Source organism: Neopsephotus bourkii, unplaced genomic scaffold (genome assembly GCF_033783945.1).
Source record: "Neopsephotus bourkii isolate Nb327-2 ecotype Australia unplaced genomic scaffold, CSIRO-AGI_Nbou_v1 NB_1655, whole genome shotgun sequence".
Lineage (NCBI taxonomy): Eukaryota > Metazoa > Chordata > Aves > Psittaciformes > Psittacidae > Neopsephotus > Neopsephotus bourkii.
The window spans coordinates 8,197,812-8,211,300 of record NW_026902129.1 but is presented as its reverse complement, the minus strand read 5'-3'; the positions used below and the strand labels follow the sequence as shown (position 1 = coordinate 8,211,300).

Here is a 13,489-nt window from a genome sequence, read left to right as displayed (position 1 = left end):
TGAAAGTCCTCTCCAGTTTAGAGCTGAGACTAGCCAAGACCACTTGCAACTGCCCCTTTTTGCAACTGCACAGCTGCCTGATTTGAGCTCTTGAGTAACACAGAGCTGCTGCTGTGGGTTTGCATTTGCTCTGTAGCAACCTTGCTTTAATCAGAATCATTATAATGTGAAGTCCCACGCAGCCATCCCTCAGCCACACAGAACTACCTCACCTTGGAAATGAGAGGTTTTACTTTAAACTTAGCTTGCTTCATTTCTCTCTCAAGTGTTTCTACCCATTCCAAGTAAGATTTGGAAAACCTGAGTTTTGTCCCTTCCCTGAAAACAGCTCAGTAAAGGATGCGTTCAGGACAAGTGACAGCATACCCAGGGCAAAAAATGTCAATAGAACACATCAAGTGCTCCACCACCCTGGGCTCAGTGCAATGCGATTAGTTTTTGCTGAAATAAATAGAAAAAGAAAGAAAAATGCAGCAGTTTCTGTAAGCAAACCATAAAGCAATGCTGAAAGGGAAAGAACACCAAGACTCTACACAGAAAACGGCCTAACTTGCATCTCCAGTGAGAGACATTTTCTGATATGCAGCTTAGAGACATTTCCCCGCACTAAAGTAGTTCAGGTTTCAAACCTACTTCAATCTACAGCAATTAATAAGCACATAAAAAGATGCCTTAGGTGAGTAGGAAGGTCTCCTATTAGCACATACTAAAAATAGACAACCTGTAGAGCTATCTGAACAGATGCTTTACATAGTAAATCTTCAAATCTTACAGGCCCTGAGGATCCACAGTTGTCATTGACTATTGAAGGCTGAAACCATTCTGGGTTTGAATATAGTTTGGTTACACATTCATTGTAGGCCACAGTTACTAGCTTCAGAAAACAAGCTTCATTTGCCATCTTGGGTAATGCCACGAAAGAGAAGCGTGCTGCACTGAAAAGAAACTAAACCAGCAGGAAAAAACCCCTTTGGGTCTTACCTTGTAATGGGAAGAGCAGATGCCTTCAAACATATCTATATCCATACAGTCCATTGGTTCAGATCTTCCTGGTAACAGCAATTCTTCCAGCTTCTTGTGCCAGCTGGTGCACCCTGTACATTTACAGAAGTGGGTGTGTTAGTCCAAGATGTTTATTCATCACATTCTACAAAGCACTCAATTTAAATATATATGGCCCTGTGCCATGTGGCTCCTATTGCTCTCCAGAGCTTTCAGTGTAATGGATTACAGACCACAATACTTCCGCAGGTTATTGATTTGGAGGAATAGAAGACTCTAGGATTTCTTTGCAGACTTTCTGGAGCATTACATCCCATGTGTATATCATCTAATGAAGAACATGTTCCTACCTTATGGAATCCACACACTTTACTGTACACAAAGGAAAGGCCTGATTTGCATCTCTGAATTGTCATTTTCTCTGATTTGTTAAAGGTCAATTCTTGTGGAAAGGGCCGAGTTAAATCCCAGTACTAGCTCAGGAACAGGGATGCTGCTGATTTCAGACACTGGAGGTTGACAGAATAGCCAAGATTTATGTTCAGCAATTAAGGTAACAAAAAAACCCAGCCCTGCTTCCCAAAAAGTGCCTTTGGACACTGTTCAAAGGTTTTCAGGAGCTGCATGAATTAGTGGGACAGTGGGAAAATTCAGAGGGACTTTTTGGTAGAACTACTCAGGGAATCACAGTGAGGTTCCTTGAACATATCTGTAGCTGCGGTGCCTCATGGGTACCTAAATCTGGTCATCCAAACCAAGAGGACCCCAAAACCCAAGCACCAGGTTCTCTGCTTAGCCACTTTCTGTCAGTGAGACTTATGGGGGAGTCACTTTTATGTGCTTCATTTCCCACTTCAGCCTGTACAGCATATAGAGCATTACCTGTGTACCTGATAGCCTGATCCCCTGTATGCAGGATCCGTAAGCGGAACACTTGTTCATGGTGGATTTCACCATAGTTTAATTCCATCAAAGTTCAACTAAACAGAGTGCAGTTACCTGTTTCCTGGTAGGCAGACAGTGCTCCCTAGTTCAGACTTAACTGGGCTGTGTTCAAGTGCTCAAAGCATTCGACTGTTCTATTATGAGTTTTCACCAGTCACTTATAGTAGATCCAGTACCATGGCACAGAAAATGGGATGTATAACACCTGCAGCTCTCCACATTTTGACTACTGTTGCTTAAAAACTGCCCCTGCTTTCTACAAGTCTCTCAAAGGTTAACACAGCTTCCTGTACATATGGTTGGTAACACAAACTTCTTACCTAGGCTGCTCTCTCCCACCACCTCCTTTTTTATCATGGAAAACTGAAATCTAACTCACTTCATTCCACATGTCTGAACATCATCAGCAATGAGACTGTATTAACTACCTGTAACCTTACATCCTGGTGAAAATTGCCACCCTGTTCCATGGCAGAGCTGGCATGTCACACACTGATGGCACAACGTATGCCCGATTTTATCACTATTCAAACCTGAAATTCCTGATGGAGACAGAAAATGCCTTGATGCTGCAGATGTTTCAAGTGAGCTGTGCCTCTTCCTCAATGCAGACACGTCTCAGATCTGAAAGGTCATGCACTATTACCCTATAGACACTGAATCTCCAGATAGCTCCCAATGTATTCAGGCTCTCCTTTTCCCCCTGACAACTTTGAGGACTTGATTTCAATGAAGTACAAGCTTTGTCCTTCATAAGTACTGGCTAAAATGACTTAACATGGAAAAAAATACAACACTGATTCTTAGAAATGAAGCATCAGAATGGAAACTGCTAGAAACAAATGCTAAGAATGCCTCACTCAGCAGCACCTCTGAACACTTCCAAACTCTGTTTCCATTCAATCCCTGGTTTATAGCCTCTCTAATTAGGGCAAAACCTTCCTCTTTGTTGCAGTGGAGCATGTACACTGGCATGGGGAATCAGGTTGTATTGAGATTCCACTGTACCTTACAATCATCACATCATGCTTGTGTTGTGATTTCAGCATAGCCCTGTACCACTCTTCCAAATCAAAATCCAACATTGTGTCAAATATCTCCAAATGAGTAAATCTGGTATTAAGACATAAAATCTCCCTGTGATCTCAGACCTGTTGGATAGAGCAGGGCCTGCAGGCCAGGACAGGCAGCCACCAAGTAAGACCTGGGAGCCCAGTAGACAGCAAGTTGACCATAAGCCAGAAGCATGCCCCTTGTGACAAAGAAGGGAGAGTACAGAAGGTGGAGCCAGACTTTTCTTGGAGTGGCCAGTGAAACTCCAAGAGGAAACAGGCACAAACCAAGGCATACCCTATTGCATTCAAACATAAGAAACACTCCCTGTGAGGATGGTCCAACACAAGGTCACACAGAGAGGCTGTAGAGGTTTTGACCACACAACCTCCAGAGGTCCCTGCAACCTCAGCTGTTCCGTGAGCCTGTAAACAGAGCTCTGCTCCCTAAATTATTTAGTTCTTACAAGTATGCTATTGACATGGTGAAGTTGAAAACCCGATTCTAAACAGTGGGACGAGAACTTCATTTGAGGTCTCCACACTTCATGGATGGAATGGACTGATGAAACGATGACCTGGAGAATTAACCTAGATGTCAGAAGTGCTCCTTACTCTAATAAGCCTACAACTCCTCTTGTGCTTCTCTTAGAAGAAGGAGCTCCCATGGTTGCTGCTGACTGCATTAAGATCAGTAACTCTGCTTGCAGCATTTAATGCATTGCCCACTTGTGGCATTATGTCTTGTCCTTTATATCCTGATCCTAGAGACAGACAAACCACTTTTAATTATCAAATCTTTCCCTCAGTGTTACAGCACATTAGATAAAACCTCTCTGATGCAGGAGGAGTGATGTGAGAGCATAGAGTATTCATCTCCATTAACAAGTTGGACCTTTACACAGTGCTCAAGAGAGCTTTGCAAAGGAAAGCTGCAAGTGTGATGGCTCATACATTGTCTTCAGGGAATGCTATCAGCAAACCAAAGATGACAATGAGTGCTTTAGCTATAGATTACATGTACTGTCATCAGTGGCTAGGATTACCCAGTATCAAGCAGAGATTCTTACTCAGAGGTGGCTAAGTGTTCTGCATAATCCCGTTCCTCAGCCAGCCAGTAGCAAAAGGGTCATTCTTCCCATGCCCATCACTCCTTATTGCAACAGTTACCACGTGTTCATCAATGATCTACAGGTAACACCTCTAACCTTCTGAGTTCTAATACCTCTAACTCAACTTTTTAAAGCTCTGATTACAACAAACTTCATTACAAATAGGTCCAAAATTACAATCTGGTCTCATTCCTGTTCCTTTTGAAAAATACTTCAGTCTTCAGTCAGCCAAGAGTCAACTCTGAAGCTTTAAGCTGGAAACTTAACAGCAATTTCCGTTGTTCCTATTTCATATATTTGTGGTCATACACATGCCTCCAGTTGAGTTATATGCAGTTACCCCACAGTAGTGGTGTTGTTTAATAGTTTCCTTGGAGTAATTCAGGGAACGACAAGATAGCTTTTGGCTCACTAATTTCTCCTAATTCTAACTAATCCATCTTCAGTATCACAGTCATAAACTCACCCTACCATACAAAGGAGATTTGTTGCAGGTATGATATTGCCTTTAGTTATGTTCCACCACACAGCTAAGCTTTGGATACAAAAAAACCCCACAACCACATAAGCATGTTGATTATTACTTCATTGAGTTGTTTAGTAAATACAGCCAGGCATACCAGTTCACATATTCCACAAACAAGGACTCCACAAAACCACTCAGCACAAGTTTTTACACAGAGCCGTTAATTCTAACCAGGATAAGTCATTTGCAAGTACATACATGAGAATTTAGGTACATTAATAGCCTCTATTTACCTGGCAATTGCTTAATCCAGTTTCCAGCACAGCCAAACCCCCTGGTCCAGCTACCATCCTCAGAGAAGAAACTGCTTACTGCAACAAGCTGAACTGGAACAGGAGTTGATCAGGTTTTATTGAAGCAAGTGAGGTCTGTCGCATGCCCAGTGAGCTATTCAGCTTAGCTCAACTCTTACTATGGGCAGCTGTAGCCTATGAAGAAATGCAATCTGTGCTGATTCAGCTCAGCTGGTAAGGTGAAACTCAGCCCTGGCAAGACCTCCAAAGGAAGGCAGCACCAGAACAGATGCTACAGCACAAGCACTTAGGAATATTGCCTCTTGGTGCCAATAGAGGAAAGATTTCCCAGTGTTTTCCAACTTCTTAAGGCAGTCAGTGTCAATACATAAATGTCTTTAATGTATGCACATTATTGCAGCTATTTTAGCATTATATTGGCACATTAGTTTTAGCAGCAGAAATAAAAGGCTTTGTCAATAATAAGCTTAATACTATTCTGCATCATGCTATTGTAACTGCAGATCCTATATACAATCCTATAATTGCATCTCTACCACTGTAACACTTGTAATTGCCTTCCTCTTTCCTTAATCTCTCCAGCAGAAAGACTAAAGTTCAGACTATTCCACATCTGGAATTAATCTAGAGAACATCAGTTTACAGGGTAAATTCCATCAGTCCTAATAGGATTAAAGGTATTCATGCCATTTTTGAATCCTCAGAAGTAACAAACAGTTTTTAAAGGAATGGGTGATCATCGAATCATATAATGGTTTGGGTTGGAAGGGACCTTAAAGCTCACTCAGTTCCAACCCCCTGCCATGGGCAGGGACACCTCACACCAGACCAGGTTGCTCCAAGCCCCTGTGTCCAACCTGGCCTTGAACACTGACAGGGTTGGGGCAGCCACAGCTTCTCTGGGCACCCTGTGCCAGGGCCTCAGCACCCTCACAGGGAAGAGCTTCTGCCTTAGATCTAACCTGAACTTCCCATTTCAGTTTGAACCCATCACCCCTTGTCCTATCACTACAGTCCCTGATGAAGAGTCCCTCTCCAGCATCCTTGTAGCCCCCTTCAGATACTGGAAGGCTGACATTCACCTTGGTCCCCCACAGCCAGAATAGCTGATAACAAATCTACCAGACTAATTTCACTGCATCTGCATCAAAGATTACTTTATTATGAGAACTTACAGTAAGTCTGCCACATAAGCCAGAGGAGAATAGGTCACTCTGGGACAAGAACATAGTAAGCAATAGCCAATTGCATGTATGTCTAGATTTAAGTTTAATTAAGATGTTGTAATAAAGTCCCTAGAATCTAGGGCAGTGTCACTGTTACCATACTGTTATCCCTGCAAGTTATCTGGTTAAAATCACTCTGCAAATAGAAGAGTTGGAACTTCATGCAGATTTAACAGTGGCATCTGTCCTCCAGAGGTGCTGCAGCAAAGCAGAAGGAGAAAATCACAGCTTTTTAAATGTCGCTTTTGAATTGCATTCCTTAAGCTACTATTTTGCCCTCCCTCCCCCAAGCCAGCTGTAAAATGACAGCCCCATTCATCAGACACACATTCCCATTGCTGATTTACCTCCTGAGGCAGTCAAAGGGTCATTTTTAAACACTACATTGTCAATAGGATAAAGAGGGACTGATCCCACTTGCTTCAATTAGCAGCATTTTCCACAGAAGCCTCTCCATATAAAGGACTCCCTCCATGGACCTTGACTGCTTTCTGCAGCTGAGAGGTGGGTTTTCTCTGTTAGATTATGTATCTCATAGTTCTGCTGCACAAGCACAGCCATTTATTCATAGCATGGTTCAGTTCCCTTCCTATTTTTTCCTGCAGAAGTCAGTTCAATCCTTAACTACGTATCCCTTGCTGGTTTATCTGTTACAGCCCAGCTAGTCAATCTATGCTTTAAAATCTGTTCCTCAAACAGTCGTCTGGCCCCTCCTACTATATGAGAGCAATGGATGAAGGTTCACAAACCGCCTAGAGAAAGGTGCTGCCTATCACAGCACTACAACAGGCTGTGCTTCAAGCCCTACTCAATAAGAGGGTGCTGCCTTCCATGCAGTGCTCTACTCCAAATCCAACACGCAAGCCAGGGGGCTCCCAGTTGGTTACGATACGGAGCAGTCTCATGCCTGGGGTTGTATGCTGCTAACATGCATCTCAGCAAGCATATGCTTGCTGGTTGTGACAAGCACCTTGTAGCTCCCCTAGACAGATTAGGTAGGTAGGTAGGTAGATTAGATAGATAGATAGATGATAGATAGATAGATAGATAGATAATTCTGCCTGTAAAAAATAAATTGCCCTGCCTTCTACAAGAGATGTGATGCTTTCCATGCAAGGCTAAGTAGGTAGGTAGGTAGGTAGATAGATAGATATTCTGCCTGTAAAAAATAAATTACCCTGCCTTCTACAAGAGATGTGATGCTTTCCATCCCATGCTAAGTCACCTTCCCTCGCAGCTTTCCCCTTATTCAAAAAGAGTGGAAACAATCCATACGCGATTCCCCCTGCTTGCCTACCCCTAAAACTGCTTATTCACCTCCAGCCGAGCCCACCGAGACGCAGGAGGACATCCACAGCGCGATGCTTGGCCACCACTGCCAGCGCGAACCCGCAGGCGCTTGCCTTCAGCCCGACAAGCAGAAGCGGAGCCCCATCCTCCCCCTCCCCGATCGCTCACTCCAGGGCCGGTGCCTCCGATCCCGGCTCCGCAGCCCCCCCCGAGGAAGGAGCCGTTCACCTCCTCCGCTCACCTCCGCTGCCGGCGGCCGGGCACCGGCACCGCTCGCTCCTGCTGCTGCTGTTGCTGCTGCTGCCGCCGCCGCTGCCGCTCCCCCGACGGCGCGGGCGGGGCTCGCGGCGGCCCGGCCTCCCCGGGAACGGGCCCTGCCAGCGGGCAGGCGGGGGCGCCCCGGTCCCGGTCCCGGTGCCGGTGCCGGTCCCCCACTGTGGTGACTGAGGAGCCGCGTTGTTGAGCGCTGCGTTGGGTTATAGCAGGAGCTGCGCCTAAAGGGAAAGGCCGGCGTTTGGGGAGGGGGGTGTGTGTGTAAAGGCTAAGCGCACACAAAAGCTGTTGGCAGGAGCACGGCGCTCAAATGACATTACAGGTGGCTGCGGCAGCGGTTTGCTCCCTGCCTTTTGCTACAGGCAGTGAGGGGGTTGTTGGGAATTCTGGTGCCGTTTGACCACTCCTACTTAACACCTTTCAGGAGAGCGCTACAGGTTTGAGGCTGGCTGGAAGAGAGATGCTCGCGGGGAATTTGCCACCACTGAGTTAGGGTTTAGCCCCTAGGGAAGGGAATGCTCCTAGGGGTGTTGGTGCGGCTGCTCCAAAAGAAGTAGAGCCTTGGAATGCCGGTCCAGAAACAGTGCCAGCTCCCAACCCAGATCTCTTCCACTTTAGTGTCCTACCCTATGCACTACCGCTCACTGAAAGCGTTAAGCCTTTGTTCCACTTCCCTCATTAGCCATAGAACCATAGAAAGATTTGGGTTGGAAGGGACCTTCAAAGCTCATCCAGTCCAACCCCCTGCAATGAGCAGGGACATCTTCAACCAGATCAGGTTGCCCAGAACCACATCCGGCCTGGCCTGGGATGTCTCCAGGGATGGTTCATCCACTGCCTCTCTGGGCAACCTGTGCCAGTGTTTTACCACCCACATTGTACAGAATTTCTTCTTTGTATCTAGTCTGAACCTAAGAAAAAGCTTGTTCCCATCTTGCTTAGGTATTGCTTAGATGCTGGAAGGCCACAGCGAGGTCTCCCCAGCTGCCTGGTCACTCAGCATCCCATTCCAGAGCCTTTGCAATGTTTGCATTCTTCCTTTTAATTAAAGAAAGTGTTGCTGCTGGTAAAATGTAATCAACATTGAACCTATGGATTCTTTGATAAGACTCCTTTGTCAGTGCAAGAGCATCAGCCACTGCCTTGTTTTTATGGCTTTCCCTTCTCTTCTTCTTTTGCCCAGTATTTCCTTTGAGTTGCTCCATAGTAATAACAAATTGAATGATGGAGTCCATGTCACACACTAACAACTAACAGCATCTGTACTCATTTCTGTTTTCAAATCAGGGTACAAATATGAAATAATTAGGCTACATGTGCTAACTGAGCTGTAATAATGGAGTAACCTATTACTGACTAGGAAGTGTAAGATTCCCAGCTTCCTATATATCCAAATAGGTATGAGGACAGATTCTCAGATCAGCATCCTGTATTGTCTGCCAGTTTGTGGATACTCCAGTTAATAATGCCTGACCCAAGTACACTGATCACCAGCTGACAGACTCCATAAGACAGTCGATAGCCCATAGTTATAGAAGAAGAGAGAGAATTAGTGCTCCAATGTTTAACAACAGAGGGTTTGCATATGTAAAATAAATATTTCCATCTACATTAAGTGCCTAGCTAAGGACTGTGAAAATCCTGGCTGTAAATACCCAGTTCAGCTTTGTGGTAAGCTGTGCTTTCTAGCAATCGGTGCGATCAAGCTTGCCCACCTCCCTGAGGAAGCTTTTCTCTCCATAAACCCCTTAAGAGTTCCTTTTCCCAGGTTTTCTGCCGTTATGGTACCTTTGCTAGCAGTGAAGTTGGTAGTAGAGGAATATTAGTAGAGGTGGGTAACAGACAGCTTCATATCCTAATCTGACAGAATGGATCAGATGCAGAGGAGGTGCTGGAAATGGAATAGTTGATCTCAGTTCAAGAAGAACAGGTTTCTGTTTGCTAGAAATAAAGCTTCAGTCCAGAGTCAAAGAGAAAAGGTGCATCTGTTTGTCTCATCTTCCTCCTGCCCTACATGGAAGAAGGTAACAGTCCCAAGCTCAAAAGCACCCCTATGCACCACACAAAGAGGATTTGTTTGAATGTCCATCCACTTTGATAACCTTTTAAAGTAATTCTGTTCTCTAAAAGCTTTTTCTTCTATAGTTGCTTAGTGCTATTCCAGAGGATATCTCAGCTACTGAGGAAACGTTATCCTAAGGGTCGCACGGACCACATGTGAAAACCATGTTTCAGAGAAATCCCTGTTATGTGTTTGGCATAGCTGAGGGTAACCACTTTAAGGCAGTTCAGTAGTTTGGTTTTAACTAACCAGCAGTAGTTTTTCACAGGTTAAAGATGTTTTCAGAAGGCTACAGTTGAGCCTCTTTAGAAATGTACAATTTAAAGAGAGGCTATGGCTTGGCTCTGGTCAAATGCCAGCGAGCTCGGCTCCTTTGAGGCATTATCATTCATAAGTAATAATAAAGAACAAATGAGGAATTTCTTCCTCACTGGAACAACATTCATGTTGATGTTACAACTAGAGTTATAACACCTTTTCAAAATCCTCATGGGAGTTGTATAAAGATAAGACATTATTCATCCTTGTACCTAATGAAAAATGAAAAAGGGAGCTCCAAACCCAAATAAATGGCAGCTTTCAGTGCATAAAGAACATGGGTCAAACTGGTTTAGATACAAAGTAAAATCTATCTTTCTAAAATGGATGGAAGCTATGAAGTGGGGTGAATTCTTTGTCCTTGAAGGACTCCTCAGCACTCAAGAGAACTGAAGCCTGATAGATCTCCATCAGCTTCAAAGAGTCTGAATGAGGTGCACAAGCAATGCTGATCCAGTGTGAATGTGACATTCATGTGGAAGCCAGCGGAAGCTGGGCTTCTCTTCCTAAGCTCGCCAACCAGTTAGCACATTCTTCTGAAAAGCCAGGTCATTTCTCAAGCTCCTCTTTTTCTCTCCTGTCTTGGGCCAGTTTGACTTCAAGCTCTCTGGGATAGACGCAGCCTTAAAACCAACACACAGCCTCAGAAAGCTCCCAGTTTCAGCTAGAACCAGCAGGTACAACAAAAGCAACCAAGCAAATCTACAGAACTGCAGCCAGCAAATAAATGCATCCCAATGTTTTCAGCATCCTTTTCAAAACGTGCCCCAGCAAAGCTGCTCTCTTGGACAGGGATTCTATTGCCAACTCTGAGCTACCGCCATGAGGATCCACAGATGAGTCCTCCATGCCTGTAACCATTTCTTCTCCCTGTAGGCCAGACATAGGGTGGGTAACAAACATCCAGCAGGAGCTTTTAAATACACACTGCAAGGCAAAAGCATATAGAAGTCATCACACAGAGATGTTCCACACCCTTCTCATTCTGGGAGGACTATAATTATCCCCTGTTGCATGAGCTGTACAGGAGTAATCCCTCTCCTCCTACATGCTTCATTTACAGCTGGAGAGCTAACAGCCTATTAAGTTTTTAATAAATTATACTACAATATTGTGTCACTGTTCTAAAAATAAAACCTGGAAATGAGTTGTTAAGGATAGGTATAAACCTATCCCTTAAACACATAGGGCTTTTTACACAAACGTCTTGGCTTATAAACATCTGTGATCATAAATACTGCCCAGAAAAGCACTGGCAGTGAATTTGTAGTAGGAGAGCCACATTTTTGAAGGAGAAAGCTTTTTCCTTTTCACTATTAATCTCTTTTCCTTTCATCTCAAATTTAATTCATCTCCAGGTCTTTACAAAGTCATGAAATTATTCATGTGCTAAGAAAGATAAGGGAGCTTGAAAGAAGGAAAGACCTCACACAGACTCCATAAAAATAACAGTAAAAGTACTGGGAAGAATATAGAAAATATTGGACTTTCAGGACCACAACATTGGCCTGAGCCATTTTAGAAAGTTTTCAAACTAATGCTTCTCATTTTGCATTCACAGGACTAATTTTGATGGGCAGCTCAAATGACAGCAGGCAGAAGAGCGTTCTTTTACCGCTGTCTTCTGTATTTACGCTTATGCTTAACACTGGGTCTCCGAATTTACAGTTAAAATACTGAACTAGAATCATAGAATGATAGAATAGTTAGGGTTGGAAAGGACCTTAAGATCATTCAGTTCCAACCCCCCTGCCATGGGCAGGGACACCTCACGCTAAACCATGTCACCCAAGGCTCTGTCCAATCTGGCCTTGAACACCGCCAGGGATGGAGCATTCACAACCTCCCTGGGCAACCCATTCCAGTGCCTCACCACCCTTAAAGAACTTCTTCCTTATATCCAATCTAAACTTCCCCTGTTTAAGTCTGAACCCATCACCCCTTGCCCTATCATTACAGTCCCTAATGAAGAGTCCCTCTCCAGCATCCTTATAAGCCCCATTCAGACACTGGAAGCTGCTCTGAGGTCTCCACGCACATTCTCTTCTTCAGGCTGAACAGCCCCAACTTTCTCGGCCTATCTTCACAGGGGAGGTGGCCCAGTCCCCTGATCATCCTGCTTTTCAGGCATCTTGAGCATTCACCTGCTTCACTGGCAATCACAGAAGCTATAAATACCTAGAAGCTCTAAGAGAGAATAAGGTTTACCTAAATCTTTATACACGATGGTCCTGGAAGGCTAACATTAAGCATACAAACTTCAAAACCCTTAAACTTCATATTTGGGGGGTTATATCCTTTTCTGTCTCTCACATTCATCTTAGAGCACCCCAGAACTTGTGAAGAAGAGAAAGGGAAGGGCAGAGGAATCAAAAGATGATCAGAGATGAATGCCAAAGTCATTTACACATAGGACATGATCCCATATTGGACACTTTGAGGACAGCCTTCAGAGATTTTGTTTTGATGCACAATAACAAGATGAGCTCTCAAAAAGGTAGTGCCAATAGGGGTAAGTTGTTCTTGTGTTGCTTGCATGAACACACCAGAAGTCTCTAAGCAAATAATATCTTAAAGATGGAAAAGAAGCAATATGCTAAAAATACAACAAAACAAAGAGACTGACAAAGCTTTAAATGTTGTCAGAGAGGGAATTAAAAAACCTTAAGCCTTGGAGAAGCATTGAAAAGCCTTTGAGAATACTGTTCCTTGGGTAAGACTGCAGCTGTTCAGCTGCATGTGAAAAGAGGCTACTAGAATATAAAATGGTAATGATTGTCACAATTATTTTAGCTCTGTTCTCTAAATACTGGACACCAGGCTTCAAAATAGGAATGTTTTTCTTATATATATTGCTGAAGACTGTACTCCAAACCAGTAGGCGTTGAGGACATACACACACCTCACCTGCATCTTAATGGAGCACTTGTCTGAGGATGATCAATGGTAACTCAAAGTAAAATAGAGATATTTTGTTCAACACAGGCAAAGTAGTTTACATGGAGAAAAGCATTTCTTAACAACATGTCAACGGAGAAATCTAGTTTAATGAAGCCCTCAGCCATGAAAGGGTCCTGCTACTGTTTGAGCAGTCACTACAAGCAGGCGCTGTCTTCTTGAAGGGTTTCCACATCACACTGAAACAGTGGAGGCTTAAATATACATTTTACCATGTGTGTATCAGTCAGATATAACAGCAGTGGCACAGCAGGGAAGAAACTTAGGCACACTGGACAGCAAGTGACTGAGAAGACCTCCCCTCATGGCATGCCTAAACCTCTTCAACTAACCACATATCTTCACATGTCCTATAAACTCTAGGGTTTTGTTGCTGCTGCCTTTTCCTTCATCTGAAGTGTTTCCCTAGCTTGTATAGTTGACAGAAATGTTCCAGGACCACCTTTATGTAAAAAAATAAGACATTATTCA

At 43.9% G+C, this 13,489-nt stretch overlaps 1 protein-coding gene across 5 annotated transcripts in view; it reads right to left on the bottom strand.

Moving 5' to 3' along the window:
• The window catches only part of TMEM108 (transmembrane protein 108), a 154,400-nt gene extending 146,637 nt beyond the window's left edge, over positions 1–7,763 (bottom strand). For 2 of the 5 annotated variants that reach the window (XM_061375047.1, XM_061375051.1), the window contains exons 1-2: positions 7,649–7,763; positions 982–1,094 (exon numbers count right to left, since the gene is read on the bottom strand). The gene's annotated coding sequence lies outside the window, so the exon portion shown is untranslated. Of the gene's footprint in view, positions 1–981; positions 1,095–4,870; positions 4,899–7,635 lie in introns of those variants that run through there. The other 3 variants (XM_061375046.1, XM_061375049.1, XM_061375048.1) reach the window with 2 other exon arrangements.
• Between the last annotated feature and the right edge of the window lie 5,726 nt (positions 7,764–13,489).